Consider the following 18671-nt stretch of genomic DNA (forward strand, 5'->3'; position numbering starts at 1 on the left):
GTTTTGCTGCCTTGTGACTGTGTTTTGCTGCCTTGTAACTGTGTTTTTTGTTAGTCTGCCATTTAGGTCCTAGTTGTGCCCGCTAGCTTGCCCCCCTGGTGCGACCCCTCCTGCTTCCCGCCGCCGATCTCTCGCAGCCCCGCCCCCTTTTCGCCTCCGCTACCCCATTGGCCCCCCTCTCCTGCCTTCCAGCTGCTCCTCCCTCCCACTCGCCTCATACGGAGCCCGCGCGCAGGCGCAGTGGTCACGCACAGTGGGGGCGCCGATTGTGCGCCGAAGGCACACCAAAGGCAAGCCCGTCTGCGCCCGTCCGCGCCTAGACCGCGCCCAGCGCCAGGACCCCTGGCTCCCGACAATGCCAGCCCACACGACGGACCTACGACGCTACCACCATCAACGCACTTAAATCCGACCGGAACCCCGCCTGCTACCAAGCCACCCCGAAATACACCCACGGACCCTTCACCTGCCAAGCCTGCAAGTTCACCTGCCTCCGGACCTGCACCACTCCCAAAAGGCCAGGCACCAGCAACAACCACCTCAAGTGCATCCTGCTCAACACCCGTTCCGTCCACAGACACGCCGTTGAACTCTGGGACCTGCTCGACACAACATCACCAGACGTCGCCTTCCTCACGGAAACCTGGATGAACGCCTCCTCAGTGCCCCACATCGCCATAGCCATCCCGGACGGATACAAGATCACCCGGAGGGACCGCGTCAACCAGACAGGAGGAGGCATCGCCATCGTCCACAGGAACACCATCCGCATCACGACCAATTCCGACGACACCTTCACCGCCGCCGAGCACCTTCACTTCCAGATACACACCGACCCCAAAACCACCCTCAGAGGCACCCTCATCTACAGACCCCCGAGACCACACACCCAATTCAGCAAAGACATCGCAGACTTCATCAGCCAGCATGCCCTCCACTCCGCCGACTATTATTATTATTATTATTATTATTATATTTAAATTTATAGAGCGCACAGCTACCCGGAGGTTTCCCGGAGCTAGGGACCTAATAGGTGAGTGTACCAGCCAAGAGACTCAAGAAGAGAGCAGATTATTGGTTAAATAGCCAAGTTTTAACGTCCCTGCGAAACTTAAGATAGCAGAGTTCAGTTCGCAGGGCAAGAGGAAGGGAGTTCCATAAGGAAGGGGCCAAGCAGCAGAAGGAGCGGCCACCCATTCTGACTCTTTTTATCCGAGGGACCTGGAATCTTTGCTGAATGGATGAACGAAGGGTGCGGGCGGGCAGTACTGGTGAACTAGTAATCTCAGATAGAGTGGAGCCCTGCCAGCATTGATTCTATGCATAAAACAGAGGGCCTTAAATTTGGAGCGGCTTTCTATATGGAGCCAATGCAGGCTTCGTAGAGAAGTGGAAGTGGGAAATTTGTTAGGAAGTTTGCAGAGCAGTCGGACTTCCATATTCGGGACTGTCTGTAGTTTACGGGTCACTTCCTTACATGCCCCCAGGAAGAGAATATTGCTGTAGTCCAGTCTGGAAGTAATTAAGGCCTGGACCATGGTTTTCTGAGTCTCCTGAGGGAGCATCCAGATAATCTTTCTAAGCCACTTGAGGAGAGTGATGCAAGTAGAAGAGGTTTTGATCACATGCTGCTTCATGGACAGTTGATCGTCAAAGATGATGCCGAGATTTCGTACTGTTCTAGAAGGGACAGGTGGTGGGCCCATTTGCGCAGGCTAGTGGTGGGGACCCCATAAGGAAGTATTGTGGCCAAACAGAAGAAGCTTTGTTTTACCCCCGTTCAATTTTAATTTGTTTTCATGCATCCATGTGGTGATGTTGCTGAGTCCTACACAGAGGGATGATGAGGAGGAGTGATGACCCATAGAAAGAGAGTAGATGATCTGAGTGTCATCGGCATACGAGTAAATGGAGAGCCCTCAGCCCAGCTTGCTCCGCGATGGTGGCCAGTGGTCTGGCAAATGGGTTAAAAAGTAAGGGGCTCAAAATAGAGCCTTGAGGGACGCCATGAGCAGATTTATGAATTTGAGAAGCCGATGAAGAAGAAAAAACTTGAAAAGTGCGGTATGAAAGAAAGCTCGCAAGCCAGTTGAGGGCTGAGCCATTGATGCCAGATGAGCTTTCAAAGGGATGGGATGGGAAACCGTGTCAAACGTGGCACTTAAGTCTAGCAATATAAGTGCCACGGTTTCCCCTTTGTCCACTCGGCATCAAATGGTCTCAGAGACCCCCAACAAAGTTGATTCTGTCGAGAAGCCAGACCTAAAGCCGGACTGGGAGTAGTGAAGAAAGTTATTAGATTCCACATGATGAGTAAGCTGTGTGTTAATGTGTTTCTCCCAAATTTTTGAGACAATCGGAAGGAGTGAAATGGGACGAAAGTTGGATGGATTATTAGGGTCAGCATTCGCCTTTTTTAATAGGGGCACTATCATCGCATGTTTCCATGCAGAGGGCACTATGGCTTCGCTGAGAGAGGTATTGAGTAATTCCAGGATGAGGTTAAAAGAGGAAGTGTCCAAGGTTTGTAGAATTTGTGGGGGGAAAGGATCCAGTGGGGAGCCAGATTTGATATTACCAATAATGTCAAGAAGTGTAATGCTGGTAAGGGGGTCCCAGGTACATATCTGCTGTGAGGGGTGTGTGTCCTCTGATGACTCGGATACAGAGGAGATTGCAGGATCCGGCGACAAAAAGGAAGGGTGGAGGGGGATCGGGCCTCCAAAATCAGTATAAATGGTGTCAATTTTGGAAATGAAATTTCTGCCAAGGAGTTGCGTTGTGATTTGTCAAGGCATGGGGCTTTGGGTTGACATGATGCGCCTGAAAGTTCCTGTACAACCTTAAAAAGCGCTTTTGGGCGATTTTGTGCCTTGAGTATAGTTAAGTTAACATATTCGGCTTTGGCTGTATAGCAGAGTGAGTGATATTTGGCTAAGGCAGTTTTATAAATCTGCTTAGAATCTGCGTCACAATGTATACGCCACTTGCGCTCAAGGTTTTTGCAGGTGGTTTTCTCCTTTGTCAGCGAGTCTGTAAACCATGGGGCAGGTGGGTGGTGCAGATTATTCTCATGCTTACGCTGAGGTAGACACGCGTTAGCAGCAGAGTTAACCAATCATGAATGACAGCCTCCTCCTTGATACTGGTAACATTTGTGAGGGGCCTAGTGTCCTCAAGACAGGAGTTAAATTTAGTAACATCCAATTTTTTCCAGTTTCTGGATATTTTTGGTTCAATGGGGATTACTGTGTTTTTAGAAAAACGATCAGTAGTAACAGAAAAATCTACCCTATAGTTTTCTGACCATGAGATGGTAAGGACGGCCTACATGTTATGGTTTCTAAGTTGGAGAATATAGGGTCCAGTAGGTTCCCGGCCTTGTGAGTAGGGCCAGAGTTATGTAGAGTGATGTTCAGTGCTGCTAAGTCCTGCATAAGATTGGTGCTAATGGAGCAGGATGTATCGTTCAAATGTATATTCAAATCCCCAACGATCAAGAAGTTGCTGGCATTCAGGAGTAAAGGTGCTATGTGCTCAGGGAAAGCAGTGGCCCAGGTACAGGCTGGGCCAGGTGGGCGGTAGATGAGAACACCAGAGAGGGTGAAGTTAGGAGATATCAAGAGTTTAAACAAGCCAGCTTCACTGTTTGGCATATCCAGATCCTCCCATTTACAAGAATATGTTCTGTTGAAGACTATAGCTATCCCACCACCCTCTTTTCCCACTCGATTTTTACCTATATAGGTATAGTTATGTGGGAGGGCAGATGCTATGTAGGGGCCGGAGCTGTCATTTAGCCAAGTCTCTGTGAGAAATAGAGCAGCTGGTTGGGAGGAAGTGAGTAGGTCAAAGATGTCTCTCTTATGTGTGGGTAATGACCTACAATTTAAGCTGACAAAAGAAAATTCTTGAAGGGGATCTAGATGTTTAAACATTAACTGACGCTGCGGAAAGTCACATGTGGCTATGTTGATTTGGGAAGGAAGAGATAAGAGGGAAAGGTTGCAGTCTGGGCAAGTGGTTGGAGCCTGATAACAACACAGGGGTGGGCTCCTTAGGCAATGTGGTGGCCTAAGGCTTAATAGAGCATCTCTAGAGTATGTAAGAGTTACCATAAGATGTTTAACGGGCGAGGGATTGGCCCCTGTTCCCGGCCTGTCGCGGACGGGCGCAGACGGGCAGGACTCTGGCACGACTCCGGCGCGCCACCGTCGCACCTGCTGCGCGTCGCCCAACACATCGTTAAGTAGGGAGGCGGCAGTCTGGAAACTAGAGCGCTCCCCCCTTCCGCCGGAAGTGAGCAAAGAGAGCAAAGTGATAGAAATAACTCCCTCCACACAACGAGCTCGGCTCGGGGTGGAACGGGGAGTGGGAGGTACACAGGCGAATCCAGTGACTGATAGGTGAGTTGAATTTCGGGTAAGTGAGGTTTTTTTAAAATAAGCGCAGTGCGGGCACCTGAGATCGTGCTTACTGCTCTCTCACAGCAGCAGCGCTAGAGACAGGAACAGGTATTGCACAAGGGAACAGTTTAAAAGTTTAGCCGCAGTACGAGCACCTAGCTCGTGCCCCCTGCCAGTAGCAAATAACCATTTTTAAAATACACGCAGCAGTGTGAGCACCTAACTCGTGCCCCTTGCAAAAGATAAACTGGAGCAATAATGGCTGTGGTCTCAATAGTGCAGCAGCACACGTACCCTCAATCAGTAGGACTGAAGCCTGCATTGGCTCCTGCGTTAAGTAGGGAGGCGGCAGTCTGGAAACTAGAGCGCTCCCCCATTCCGGCGGAAGTGAGCAAAGAGAGCAAAGTGATAGAAAGAACTCTCTCCACATCCTCCTACATTCTCCTAGGGGACCTCAACTTCCACCTGGAGAAAAACAACGACACCAACACCACCACCCTGCTGAACAACCTCGCCAACCTCGGACTCAAGCAACTGGTGAACACCCCCACCCACTACGCCGGCCACAAGCTGGACCCCGTCTTCTCCTCCAGCAAGCATATCTCCTTCAGCCACTCCACCGGACTCCATTTGACGGATCACAGCTGCGTCCACTTCAGTTTCAGAAGAACCACGACCGACCACCACCCGCAACACGTTCCTCGCAGGAGCTTGAGCAAGATCACCGCCGACCAGCTCACCACCTCCCTCAGCCTGAACCCTCCCGCCAGCTCAACAGACCCCATCAAAGCAGCCCGCAACTTCACACAGTGGCTCACCAACTGCGCCGATGACCTCGCTCCACTGAAGAACCCTCCCAGCAGACCCGGCCGCAAGAAAGCCTCCTGGTTCACCGACGAGCTCAAGACATCCAAGAAAAACTGCCGCACCCTTGAAAAAGCCTGGCGCCACGACCAGATCACAGAAAACATGACAGCCCTCAAGAACGCCACCCGCAAACACCACCAGTTGATCCGCACCACCAAAAGGACAACATTCAAAGAATGACTGGACAACAACACCCGCAACAACAAGGAACTCTTCAGCATCGTCAAAGAGTTCTCCAACCCCAACGTCGGAAACAACAACATCACACCCTCGCAAGACCTCTGCGACTCACTCGCCACCTTCTGCCACCGCAAGATCGCCGACATACACAACAGCTTCGTCGCACAGACCACGCACCCAACCACCGAACGAACGGCCCCCAACACCACCCTCTGCAACTAGACCCCGGCCAGCACCGAAGATACCATCCACTCTGGATCACCAACTGACCCCTGCCCACACCACATCTTCAACAAGGCCAACTCCATCATCGCACCCCAACTCCGGGACATCATCAACATCTCCTTCAACACCACCACTTTTCCGGAGAGCTGGAAGTACGCCGAACTCAGCGCCCTCCTGAAGAAACCAACAGCGGACCCCACGACCTCAAGAACTTCCGCCCCATCTGGCTCCTCCCTTTTCCTGCCAAAGTCATCAAGAAGATCATCAACAGACAGCTCGCCGCCTTCCTCAAGACAAACGGATCCCTCGACCCTTCGCTGTCCGGCTTCCGAGCCAACCACAGCACCGAGACCGCCCTCATCGCAGCCACCGACGACATCAGATCCCTGCTCGACAACGGGGAAACAGCGGCCCTCATCCTCCTGGACCTATCTGCGGCGTTCGACACTGTCTGCCACCGCACCCTAGTACAGCGCCTCAGCAACATCAGGATGCAAGGGAAGGCTCTGGAGTGGATCATCTCGTTCCTCGCCGGAAGAACCCAGAGAGTCCGCCTCCCCGCTTACAGGTCCGAGGCCACCGAGGTCATCTGCGGCGTACCACTAGGATCCTCACTCAGCCCCACCCTCTTCAACGTCTACATGCGAGCCCCCTCGCAGCTATGAATGAATGAATGAAATGGCATTTGTATTGCGCAGCTATGCCCAATGGGCGTCAAGGCGCCTAAATCAAATATGAGACTGTCAGAGTCAGAAACAGAGCTTACTGGTATGCTTTGATAAAAAGCCAAGTTTTCAGTGACTTCCTGAAAACGTCAAGAGAAGGCAGTGACTTAATCTCCAGGGGGAGTGAATTCCACATCTGGGGTGCCAGTATGGAAAAAGCTTTGCTCCCCCATCTAGCCTTCTTGGCTCGAGGGGTTACCAGTTGGTGGAGCTCACTGGAGCATAGGCATCTGTTCGGAACATATCTGGTCAGTAGGGATCCAAGGGCATCAGCCGAACCTGCAGTTAAAGCCTTATATGTTAGACGGAGAAGTTTGAACGTGATCCTTGAGGGGATAGGGAGCCAATGGAGATTCTTCCTTGCCGAGGTCATAGATGACAACCAAGGCAGGGCAAGGGCAAAACGTGCTGCCGCATTTTGTATAACCTGCAGGCGCTGCAGAAGGCCCTTGTTGGCCCCGGCGTAAAGTGAATTACAATAATCGAGTCTTGAACCAACAAGGGCGATCACCACCTGTTTCCGTGCCTGTGGGGAAAGATAATGGACGATCCTTTTCAGGGTCTTAATGACGCCCCAACAGGTAGCCACCGTTCTGTTGACCTGAAGCTCCATCGAGAGTTGGGTGTCAAAGATGACACCAAGGTTCCTGGCAGATTGTGTAGGTGTGGGGCAGATGCCTAAAGAGGGAGGCCACCACTCATCTGACCACATGCCCTGATCTTTGCCAAAGACCAGGACCTCTGTTTTATCCCCGTTCAACTTTAGGGAGTTGGAGACCATCCACTCTGCAACAAGTTGCATGCAGGCCCTAAAGTTTGACGCGGCTTCATTCACAGAGTGGGCCAGGGATACCATAATCTGCGTGTCGTCGGCATACGACACTACCTCCATCCCCTGAGATCTTACTAGTCTTGCAAGGGGGGCCACGTAGATGTTGAACAGGGTCGGGCTCAATGCCGACCCCTGTGGCACCCCACATTGCAAAGACTTGGCAGGGGAGAGGTATTCAAGATTCTTAAGCTTTCTTCTCCCCCGGCCTTGACAGGCCTTATTTCTTCTTATGTCCCCACGCGGTCCCTCAGATCCGAAGCTCAGCATCTGGTGAACAAGCCTAGGTTCAGGCTTAGCAGGATGGGAGGACGTTCATTCCGTGTTCTGGCGGCGGATCTATGGAATTCCCTTCCTGTACACATTCGCGCCCTCAACAGCTTGACTCTTTTCAGACGGGCCATCAAAACCCACCTGTTCATCTCTGCTAGCTAATGTCCCCACTTCTCAGCTCTGATCTGTTGTGTTGTTGCATATGATCAGGCGCCAGGACGCCCCTTCGCTGGGGCAGCTGTTGCGCCTAATAAATGTTATTAACATAACGTATTCACCTAGCATGACACGTTGCTCTCGTTGGTGTAAAAAGGAGCTCAGGAGACTGAGGGCCGGTCCTTCAACCCCTGCCTCCCTTAACCTGGATGTTAAAGTGAGGGGAGACAGGGTGTCGAATGCCGCTGTGAGGTCCAGCAGTACCAGCACGGTGGTTTGACCCAAATCCACTTTTCTGCGGATGTTATCCATGACTTTAGTCAAGGCAGACTCCGTGCTATGTAGCTTTCTAAAGCCATGTTGGGACCCGTCCAGGAAACCTGAGGCATCAAGGAAGTTAGAAAGATGAAGGTTCAAATGGGTCTCCAACATCTTGGCAGGGGCCGGCAGAAGGGAGATGGGTCTGAAGTTTTTCAGTACTCCGGGGTCTAAGGTGGTCTTTTTCAGTAGCGGCTTTACAATGGCTTTCTTCCAGAGTGAAGGAAAAATGCCTTGTTCCAAGGCTCCATTCATTACTTCCAGCATCGGAGGAAGAATGATATCCCTATAGTTCTTTAGTTGTTTCAAAGGAACTGGATCAAGTGGGGAAGACGATTTCAATGTGTCCAACAGGCTATTAAGTCCCTCCAAAGAAAGGGCAGGGAAATGTTCAAGGGCCAGGGGGGTGTCTCTGCTCCAGGATTCAAGCAGTTTAATTCGAGAAGTGTCCTCAGAACTCAAAGAGTTCCTCTGAGATTGTAGAGCTATGTAGATATCATCTATTTTTTTATAGAAGAAATCTGATATATTGTTGCATAGCTCCTGTGAGGCAACCACAGGATCAGGTACCTAGAGAGAGCACAGCGAATCCACTATTTTAAAGAGCTCTTTAGAGGAAGTTAGAGAACAGGTTAGGTTGGTAAAATAGTCCTGTTTTTCCTTAATCACTCTATTTTTGTACTCTCGTAATATGCTCTTATAGATTTCTCGATCTTTAGGATCCCAGGATTTATGCCAACCACGTTCCTTCTGTCTGCATTTTTGTCTGAGAAGCCTCAGGTCAGTTGAGAACCAAGGGGCAGTAGGCTTCTGTCGAGCTACAGATTTCAAGGTGGGAGGGGCTAATTCATCAGCGGCTCTGGTGATAGCATCAGTCAGTTCTTGAGCCGAATCATCAGCCTTCCGCTGAGTTGTGATATTGATGTTAAGAATGAAAGGGGCAAGAGCCTCGTTAGTAAAATTTCTGAAGCTCCTTTTAGAAACCTTTATGCCAATGCCCAAATCAACATCAGAGCGGGGGATGTAAAGGGACAGTGGGACAGCTAGGTGGTCGGACCAGGTAATCGGTACCGGCGTTCCAACCTCTAGTCTAGGGTCGTTAGAAAAGATCCCATCAAGGATATGCCCCGCTTTATGGGTCGGGTGGAGAACTCTTTGGACAAAGTCGCACGCCTCCAAAGAGTTAAGCAAAGAGGAAGTATCTTTCGAGGCCATATCCTCTAAGTGGAAATTGATGTCCCCCAAAATGGTTAGAAGTGGTCTACCAAAATAGGGTTCCAAAATTCTAAAGAGTTCTATCGCACGCCAACACAACCTCAACATCATCTCCTATGCCGACGACACCCAGCCGATCCTCTCCCTCACCACCGACCCCGCCACCACCAGAGCCAGCCTTCACTAAGGGATGAAAGACGTCGATGAGTGGACGAAGAACAGCCACCTGAAACTGAACTCAGACAAAACAGAAGTCCTCATCCTGGGATCATTGCCCTCCGCCTGGGACGACTCCTGGTGGCCCCCTGCCCTGGGCACCACCCCCAAGCCAACAGACCACGCACTAAACCTGGGCTTTATCTTGGAATCCTCCGTCTCAATGACCAGACAAGTCAACGCCGTATCATCATCGTGCTTCAACACCCTGCGCATGCTCCGTAAGATCTTCCACTGGATCCCCACCAAAACCAGGAAGACAGTCACCCAGGCACTCGTCACCAGCCAACTGGACTACGGCAACACCCTCTACGCGGGAACCACAACCAAACTACAGAAAAGACTCCAGCGCATACAGAACGCCTCAGCACAACTCATCCTGGATATCCCTCGCCACAGCCACATCTCGACCCACCTGGGAGACCTGCACGGCTCCCTGTCAATAAGAGGATCACGTTCAGACTCCTCACCCACGCACACAAGGCTCTCCACGACATGGGCCCGAAATACCTCAACAGCCGCCTCACCTTCTACACCCCCACCTGCCAGCTACGATCGGCCAGCCTCGCCCTCGCCGCTTTACCACGCATTCGCAGAGCCACCGCTGGAGGAAGATCCTTCTCCTACCTGGCGGCCAAGACATGGAACTCCCTCCCCACCCTCCTACGGCTGACCCAGGACCACCTCTCCTTTAGGGAGCAACTCAAGACCTGGCTTTTCGAGCAATAACGGACCCCCTCCCCCCAGCGCCTTTAGACCCTAATGGGTGAGTAGCGTGCATTACAAATTGTCTGATTGATTGATTGTATAGCTGAAGCAGTTCAGTGTGTGCGTCATCTTGAGAGAGGAAGTCCGTTTTAACTGTAACTCCTCAGCCCTCCTCCTCAGCCCTCCAAGGGATGTTGTCAGAATCACAACTGAACTGTCACTGAAACTGCCTCGCGTAATTATTTTATATGGATAACTAACAGCCCGTCCCGATGTTGTCCGGGTATGAATTGCTGCCGGTCAGTAGTATATTGTTTTGTAGGATTTTGTTTTGATAGCATTTCTTATCTGTGACAGGCCTGTGAAATGCTCCGATTCACAGTGCTCTGCTGATGCACTTAAGAGTGCGCATTCAGCAGTATGTGAACTCGAGTTTCCCTACTTTATTTTTCCTTGAAATATTATATAGCGAGAACTCGACAGCATGGCATGAGCACAATATACATTACAGAAGAACACATTCATTTGTGGTAGCCACGGGGAGACAAAGCAATTTGCCTGGAATCACAGGATGTTGAGCTGATGCCAAGATTCGAACGTAGCTCCCCAGCTCTAAAGTTCGCAATTCTAGAACTTGTGGCGGGAGGTGTGTCTAAAAGTGTATGTTGGTGGTGGCCATCAATGAGAGAGACCTGTGCAGTTTTTCAAATGGGTGGTGAAAAAATATGAGTATGTTGCTGGAGATGTGGGCCGCCGTGCCACCAATGTACCTACCGGGGGAGGGTAAACACCCATTATTCCGCAACTTTCTTTCTGCATACCATCACTCCGCATACTTTAATTACGAAAGTACCATGACTCCGCAATGCCAGTATAACGCATAGCATTACATTTTATATGCTTTTACCACGCATACATTTACAACGAAATTCATGAATGGTGAAAGCATTTTTTTTTAATGTTTGGATAAGGTAAGTATAGGTATAGGGGTATATGTTTTGGGGTACTGAGGTATATATTTTGGGGTGTTTGGGTATTTTAAGGGTTCAGATACGATTTTGGGTTATGGGGTACAGGGGTAGTTTTAGGGTTTAGGGATAGGTATGGGTTTTGGGGTACAGGGGTATTTTTAAGGTTCAGGGCTAGGTTAGGGTTTTGGGGTATAGGGGTATTTTTAGGGTTACGGGGTAGGTTTGGGTTTTAGGGGAAAAGGGGTATTTTAAGGGTTCAGAGCTAGGTTTGGGTTTTGGGGTACAAAGGTATTTTTAGGGTTCACGGCTAGGTTTGGGTTTTGGGGTACAGGGGTATTTTAGGGTTCAGGAGTAGGTTTGGGTTTTGGGGTACCGGGGTATATTTAGGGTTCAGGGGTAGGTTTGCGTTTTGGGGTACAGGGGTATTTTAAGGGTTCAGGGGTAGGTTTGGGTTTTGGGGTACAGTGGTATTTTTAGGGTTCAGGGCTAGGTTTGAGTTTTGGGGTACAGGGGTTTTATTAGGGTTAAGATGGGTTAGTGTTTAAGGGTGTTGGGGTATTTTAATGAGTATGGGTGGGTTATGATTATGTGGTGCAGGGGTATTTAAAGGGAGCAGGGTTGGATTAGCACACAATATGAGACATGGCATGAAGGGCAGAACGTACCACACGCCCCCAGCGTTTGTCACGCCCCCAGCACATGCCCACAGCACAACGCAGACACGCCCACAAGGGACTACCTTGCTGGCACAGTTCTTTTACCTTTTAAATGTATATGTTGGGTATCTGCATAGCCTATGTCCTGCTGCTGCAACTGCCCTTTCAAACGCTGTATTGGGTGTTGTGATTGGTGCTGTGGTTCCTGAGATTACCCGCCTCAAAGGTTTGGGTTCTCTCTTTAATATATTAGTATGGATTTAGATGTGATTTATCCTGAACTTCCTGTCAGAAGAAATCTGAACCATGTACATACCACTAGAGATACAGCGAAGCACATGGTCGACTATTTCTTGCCCAAATGTGCAATAAATATAGCTAAAGCACATAAAAATAATCTAACCTGCTTATTGCAAGAAAAAGAGAACATGTTTTTGAATATGGTAGAAAAGAGAAGAGAGAGTTTCCAGAAAAAGGCAAAAGATAAGAATCAGAAAGGTCCTAAGAGGGCAGAAAGCATAAAAGACACCTCAAATGGTGGGGCTAATGCTGCTATGTTGCTGGATTTCGAGAAAGAAGGGAAACTCTGTCTGCATAGGGATAAAACTAGCAATTATAACAATATAATAATTGGTTCCAGTGTGTGTGAACACAATTTCAATCGGGGGTTGGGGATTTAAAGAAGGAAGTGAACCTGAGTTTCCAGGAATTTATTATGTCTGTGGAAACAAGGCCTATTACAAATTGCCAGATCACTGGTATGGAAGCTGTTATTTCGGAATTGTCTTTCCAAAAATCTATCATGTGGACAAAATACCTGGAAGCTTTGAAGGAACTAACACTTTAATGAGTAGCCAACGAGAAAGTGCTGGTGAAATTGGAGGTGACATATTTAGTGCATTGATACCTTCAGTGGGAGTGGCTCTGAATACACACAGAATTAGCAAATTCTCTACAGTAGTCGATTGGTTATCAACTGACACTGCTGGAGGGTTCCTGATGGTCAATACCGAATTGTTTGCTGTAAGATCAATGGTTTTACAAAACCGACTTGCTCTTTATACCTTATTGGCAAAAGAGGGCGGAGTCTGTAGAATGTTGAAAGCGCGACATTGTTGCACTTACATACCAGACAAAAGTGTTGAAATTAAGAGGTATGTAAGAAATATTACAAATTTGGAAAAAGAGCTCAAACCACTGGAAGTTGATAGTGCCTGGAGGAGACTCACTGATGGTCTTTCCTCCGTAGGTAGATGGATTTCTAATGTAGGTAGAAGTATTGTAGGAAAAACACTGATGCCAATAGCGGGAAGAGGACTATTTGTCCTGACAATAGTAATCTGTTGTAAATGTCGAATTCACAAGAAAAGTTACACTGTGAATCAGCGAGGTGTGAAACGAAATTTTGATGAACTCGAATTAGAGGAATTAAATAATAAGATTTACAAGAAAATGAAAAACTCTCATGGCAGGAATGAGAGAAAGCGAAGCAGTAAGTTTGATGAGATTGAAATGGGTGAAATGTGACAAGTTGGCATCTGTTTTGTTAATTTGTGATGATATAAAATATCATCAAAGAGGGGATTGATGGAGCAAGGATTTGCATGTAAAGCAACTTGCTTGTATTCATGAACCTTGAATAATGTTATTAATTGTAATCAACATATATGTCTTATTAATTTACAGTTTCCCCTACATCTTCGGGTATCCGAGTGATGCTTGCCTATGTGTTTACTAATCCTAATGCGCTTGCAGTTAACATGGCCGCTGCTACGTGGGAATTTCGACTGCGCATGCGTGAGTCATACCCACGTGACTTGACGTACTCGCTGTCTTGGAGGGAACTTGTTTGCACTTGCGCACTAGAGCTAAGATGGCTGCTCTGTGTCCTCACATGCTGAATGCTTGCGTGCTGCTTTTGCCAAGCAGTTTGTTTTGCCTAAAATATAACGCTATAGTTAAAATTAAGATAAGGGGTAATGAATAGAAGTTCATGGTATACAGTGAAAAAAAAATGTCTATGTTCTAAAACTGTTCCCTTTTACTTTTCATGTATCGTAAATAAATGGGCCTTAGGGACGGGAAAACGCCATTTTGAAACTCCTTTGCACACTGCACTCTACCCGAGGAAGGCTGAAGTCGGATGGAATTGACAACCCGCCAAGAGAGCCACAGCCAAGATGTTCTTGGGAACGTGAACTCTGCCCACACCCCGAGAAGCCAGCCTGTACCTGCTCGCATACATTGTAATTGTTAATAGCGTGACCATTGTTATGACAAACGTTGAAGTCATGGGAGCCCAGAATTGAGGGGCGTGAATGTAAAATTTAATATTCAGGACTCAAGTATCCAAAATTTAGGTGGGGTGTCGACCTCTCCTCCTTTCTTGTCCAATCGAATGTGGGGATCCTTACACTTGCAACATTTCGGGGGTGGTACACTGACCTGGAAAATAGTATAACTAGCGAAGGTTTAGCTAGAGAAATTGTCCGACTTGTCTGAATAGCTGAATAGCTGATCGATAGCAGAGGTGCTGCGGAGCACTTGCCCGAAGACTCACTGACCCAATCGGGGTTCTGAGACCTGAAGTGGAGCACTTTGCTGGGGAAATCGATAATCCAAGTCGGGGTTCTGACTGATAGCTGCAGAGAGGGAGTAGCGCAGACGTTGCAACTGAACTGCGGGTGCTGGTCTTTGCCTTGGTGGTCCGGTTCTGATCAAAATCTGGCTTTCCTGTCCTGATTCCGTCCTGCACCTGCTGGCCTACTGGCGGTTGCAACTGTGGGATCTTTCTTGTCCTTAACTGACCCGTGGCCAGGGTTGGTCTTCACACCGCTCTAGGTAAATATAAACCTGTGGGAATATTGCTTAGTATAACTGACGTCCTTTTCTCTTCCCCTACCTGAAACTGCTGAAAATCTGATCTTTTGCATATGTTCTTCAATCTAACCTTTCTTTTATGCCAAATGAAAAAGTCATATTTACTTGTCGTTATTAGTAGGTTCCACTTTTTACCCTCCTTTTAGTCAGGTGCCAAAGTATTTGTCCACTGAAATATATAGATGTTCCTTTTCTTTACCCGTCCTTTTAGAAGTCAAACGTGGTTGTTACTAAATTGTTAGCGTATTCCAATTTTTACCTACCCTATAGAAACTTTGGTTAGTCCAGTCTCACTATTTAATTTCGTATTTCTACTTCAAACTCTTTTTTTATCATTAAAACCGACTGTATGGTGATTTATAGCATGATCCTTATCTTACCCGTCCTTTAGAACTCATCCTTCCAAAACCAGTCATAATTGGTTAGTTTGTTTCCTGTTCTTACCTTCATTTAGAATTATTAAATGACTAGCAGCCTGTCCCGACATTGTCCGGGTATGAATTGCTGCCGGCCAGTAGTATATTGTTTTGTAGGATTTCGTTTTGATAGCATTTCTTATCTGTGACAGGCCTGTGAAACGCTCCAATTCTGATGCACTTAAGAGTGTGCCTTCATTAGTGTGTGAACTCGAGTGTCCCTACTTTATTTTTCCTTGCAATATTATGTGTGTGTAAATGTGGGTGTACTTGTAAAGCGCACTGTGACTCCAAGGAGTATCCTGGCGCTGAAGACCGCTGGGGAACCTGTTCTGGTTTTCCCTGTGAGATGGTCCCTTTCTGGGTATCTCCAAGGTGAAACCAGGCATCCCCAGCGTCTGTGGGGGGCCGTTGTAGAGATGAGGCAAGCTTAATGCCCAGAGTTGCAGAGTGTGTTCCCTGGTTAGAGTACGCAACGAGGCGAGAATTATCGAGTCCGTTTGACCCTGGTCCACGACCCTGCCGCGTCGGGAATTGAACCCTGGTCCCAGGCCGTTCTCTGCTTACGGGTCTTCCACCTCTAACCAGTGAGCCACACCACTCCACATTATATAGCGCGAACTCGACAACATGGCATGAGCACAATTTACATTACAGAAGAACACATTCATTTGTGGTAAGCACGGGGAGACAAAGAGATTTGCCTGGAATCACAGGATGTTGAGCTGATGCCGAGATTCGAATATAACGCCCCAGCTCTAAAGTTCGCAATTCTAGAAATTGTGGCGGGAGGTGTGTCTAAAAGTGTATGTCGGTGCTGGCCATCAATGAGAGAGACCTGTGCATTTTTCAAATCGGTGGTGAAAAAATATGAGTATATTGCTGGAGATGTGGGCCGCCGTGCCACCAATGTACTTACCGGGGGAGGCGAAACACCCATTATTCCGCAGACCATCACGCCGCATACTTTCATTATGAAAGTACCATGACTCTGCAATGCCCTTATAACGCATGGCATTACATTTTATATGCTTTTACCATGCATACATTTACAACGAAATTCGTTGTAAATGCATGAATGGTAAAAGCATGTTTTTTTTAAATGTTTGGATATGGTAAGTATGGGTATAGGGGTAAATGTTTTGGGGTACTGAGGTATATGTTTTGGGGTGTTTGGGTATTTTAAGGGTTCAGATATAGTTTTGGGTTATGGGGTGCAAGGGTAGTTTTAGCATTTAGGGATAGGTATGGGTTTTGGGGTACAGGCGTATTTTTAGGGTTCAGGGCTAGGTTTAGGTTTTGGGGTATAGGGGTATTTTTAGGGTTCAGGGGTAGTTTTGGGTTTTGGGGTACAGGGGTATTTTAAGGGTTCAGGGCTAGGTTTGGGTGTTGGGGTACAGGGGTATTTTTAGGGTTCAGGGCTAGGTTTGGGTTTTGGGGTACAGGGGTATTTTAGGGTTCAGAATTGCGAACTTTAGAGCTGGGGAGCTACGTTCGAATCTCGGCATCAGGTCAACATCCTGTGATTCCAGGCAAATTGCTTTGTCTCCCAGTGCCTACCACAAATTAATGTGTTCTTCTGTAATGTAAATTGTGCTCATGCCATGTTGTCGAGTTTGCGCTATATAATATTGCAAGGAAAAATAAAGTAGGGAAACTCGAGTTCACACACTACTGAATGCGCACTCTTAAGTGCATCAGCAGTTCACTGTGAATCGGAGCGTTTCACAGGCCTGTCACAGATAAGAAATGCTATCAAAACGAAATTCTACAAAACAATGTACTACTGGCCGGCAGCAATTCTTACCCGGACAATGTCGGGACGGGCTGCTAGTAGTTAAAATAAATATTTTAAACTTTTCTCGTGTCTCTGTCTCTTATTGTGCACAAGTACGTGTGGGAGAGCAAAAGGGAGTGTGTAGGAGGGCAAGTGAGACACAATAGCTGGTCGGTCCAAGGCTCATGTCTACTAAGGTGGTAGGAAAACTCATTCCCTGCCTACCAAGGTTCTATGGTCCCAAGGCATAGTTCTGTGATCGATCTATGCGGGTAAAAAGCAGCGCGGTACTATAAGGCCAGCAGGGAGTGAAGCGAAGCCCGATCGCGCCGCCAGTGTTATAAATAAAATGCCCTGCTCCGGGTACGAGCGCACCACAGATTAGGCCGTCCGCAGGCCAGCGGGAATTAAACCATGCCCGAGGGGGGCCGCCCGCGGTAATTACATGCACTGCCTCCAGCGTGATCGACCCCTAGATCCCGCCGCTCCCAGTGGGAGCCCTTCAAAACGCCCGCAGATTGATAACGATAGCGCCAGCAAGCACTAACGTGGGTAAACATATGGCAACAAGCGCAACCTGTAAGGAATACATAATTGCGCACATACTGAACACAATTATTCAACCTAAGCACAAACATAATTTTAATATTGTCCAAAGCAATTTAACAGTCAAATGAGACATACATCACAATATAATGTTCTGAGCACTTAACTTACTGCATGAGCAGCAAAGAAAGAGGAGCAGAAACAGGATCCAGTGGCTCTTATAGGGCTGTACATGATGTGATGTATTACGAGCATCATGGGAAATGTAGTTTTATTTGCATACAAAACAATTTTCATTGGCTGCTTTGAGTAGCAAAGAACAGAAAGAGAAGCATAATCCGAAGCCTCCAGTCCTGTAATAGATTCTTTTGCGACAACCTGCTTGTATGAAAGTCTTTGACGGTTAAAGTGCGTCTCTGACAACCTGATTGTAAGAAAATCTTTGATGGTATAAGACATTTTAACAGACGCAACGTAACCTACACTAGGGTGACCAACTGACATATGGCCAAATTTAGAACAGTGAGTGTACAAATTCAGGACAAAATTCAGGACAGTAGGTAAAAATTCAGGACAAAAGTTTAGGAAAAAGGTACGTTTTACAGACACATCAGAGGAGGTCGCACAATAGTCCATAAGTAAGTAAATAGACAAACAACGCAAGTTGACGTCAAAATCTATACTACTATTATAAAGAGAGAACTTGCACCTTTTGGCCAGGTAAACTCAGGAACCACAGCACCAATCACAACACCCAATACAGCGTTGGAAAGGGCAGTTGCAGCAGAAGGACATAGGCTATGCAGACGCCCACCATATACATTTGAAATGTAAAAGAACAGTGCCAGCAAAGTAGTCCCTTGTAGGCGTGTCTGCATTGTGCTGTGGGTGTGTGCTGGGGGCGTGACAATCACGGGGGGGGGCATTCTGTCACGAGTGTTGTTTTTTCTTCCCAGGTTCTATACATTCCTGCTCCCTTTAAATAGTAATTCAGTGGAGGTCCCATTCTCTTAGAACAGGGGTACTCATAGTACGGCCAGCGGGCCAGTGGCGGCCCGGCAAGCATTCCCTGGCGGCCCGCGGACCTTTCAGACATCGTACCCGAGTTTTTTTTTTTTTTATTAAAGGCTGTCTGCAACCAGAGCTCGACTCATAGACTCTGCTGCCTGTGGGGGCCGGGCGATTTCCGCCGTAGTCAGAGTGGGGCTGCAGGAGCGCTGTGAGGTGAAAATAGCCTCATTAACATGCTAATGGTCTTTTGAAGACCTGTGAAATGCTTGGGTGCGGCTATGTGTGTGTGCCTGGAA

Source organism: Lissotriton vulgaris, chromosome 1_1, assembly GCF_964263255.1.
Source record: "Lissotriton vulgaris chromosome 1_1, aLisVul1.2, whole genome shotgun sequence".
NCBI classification, from domain to species: Eukaryota; Metazoa; Chordata; class Amphibia; order Caudata; family Salamandridae; genus Lissotriton; species Lissotriton vulgaris.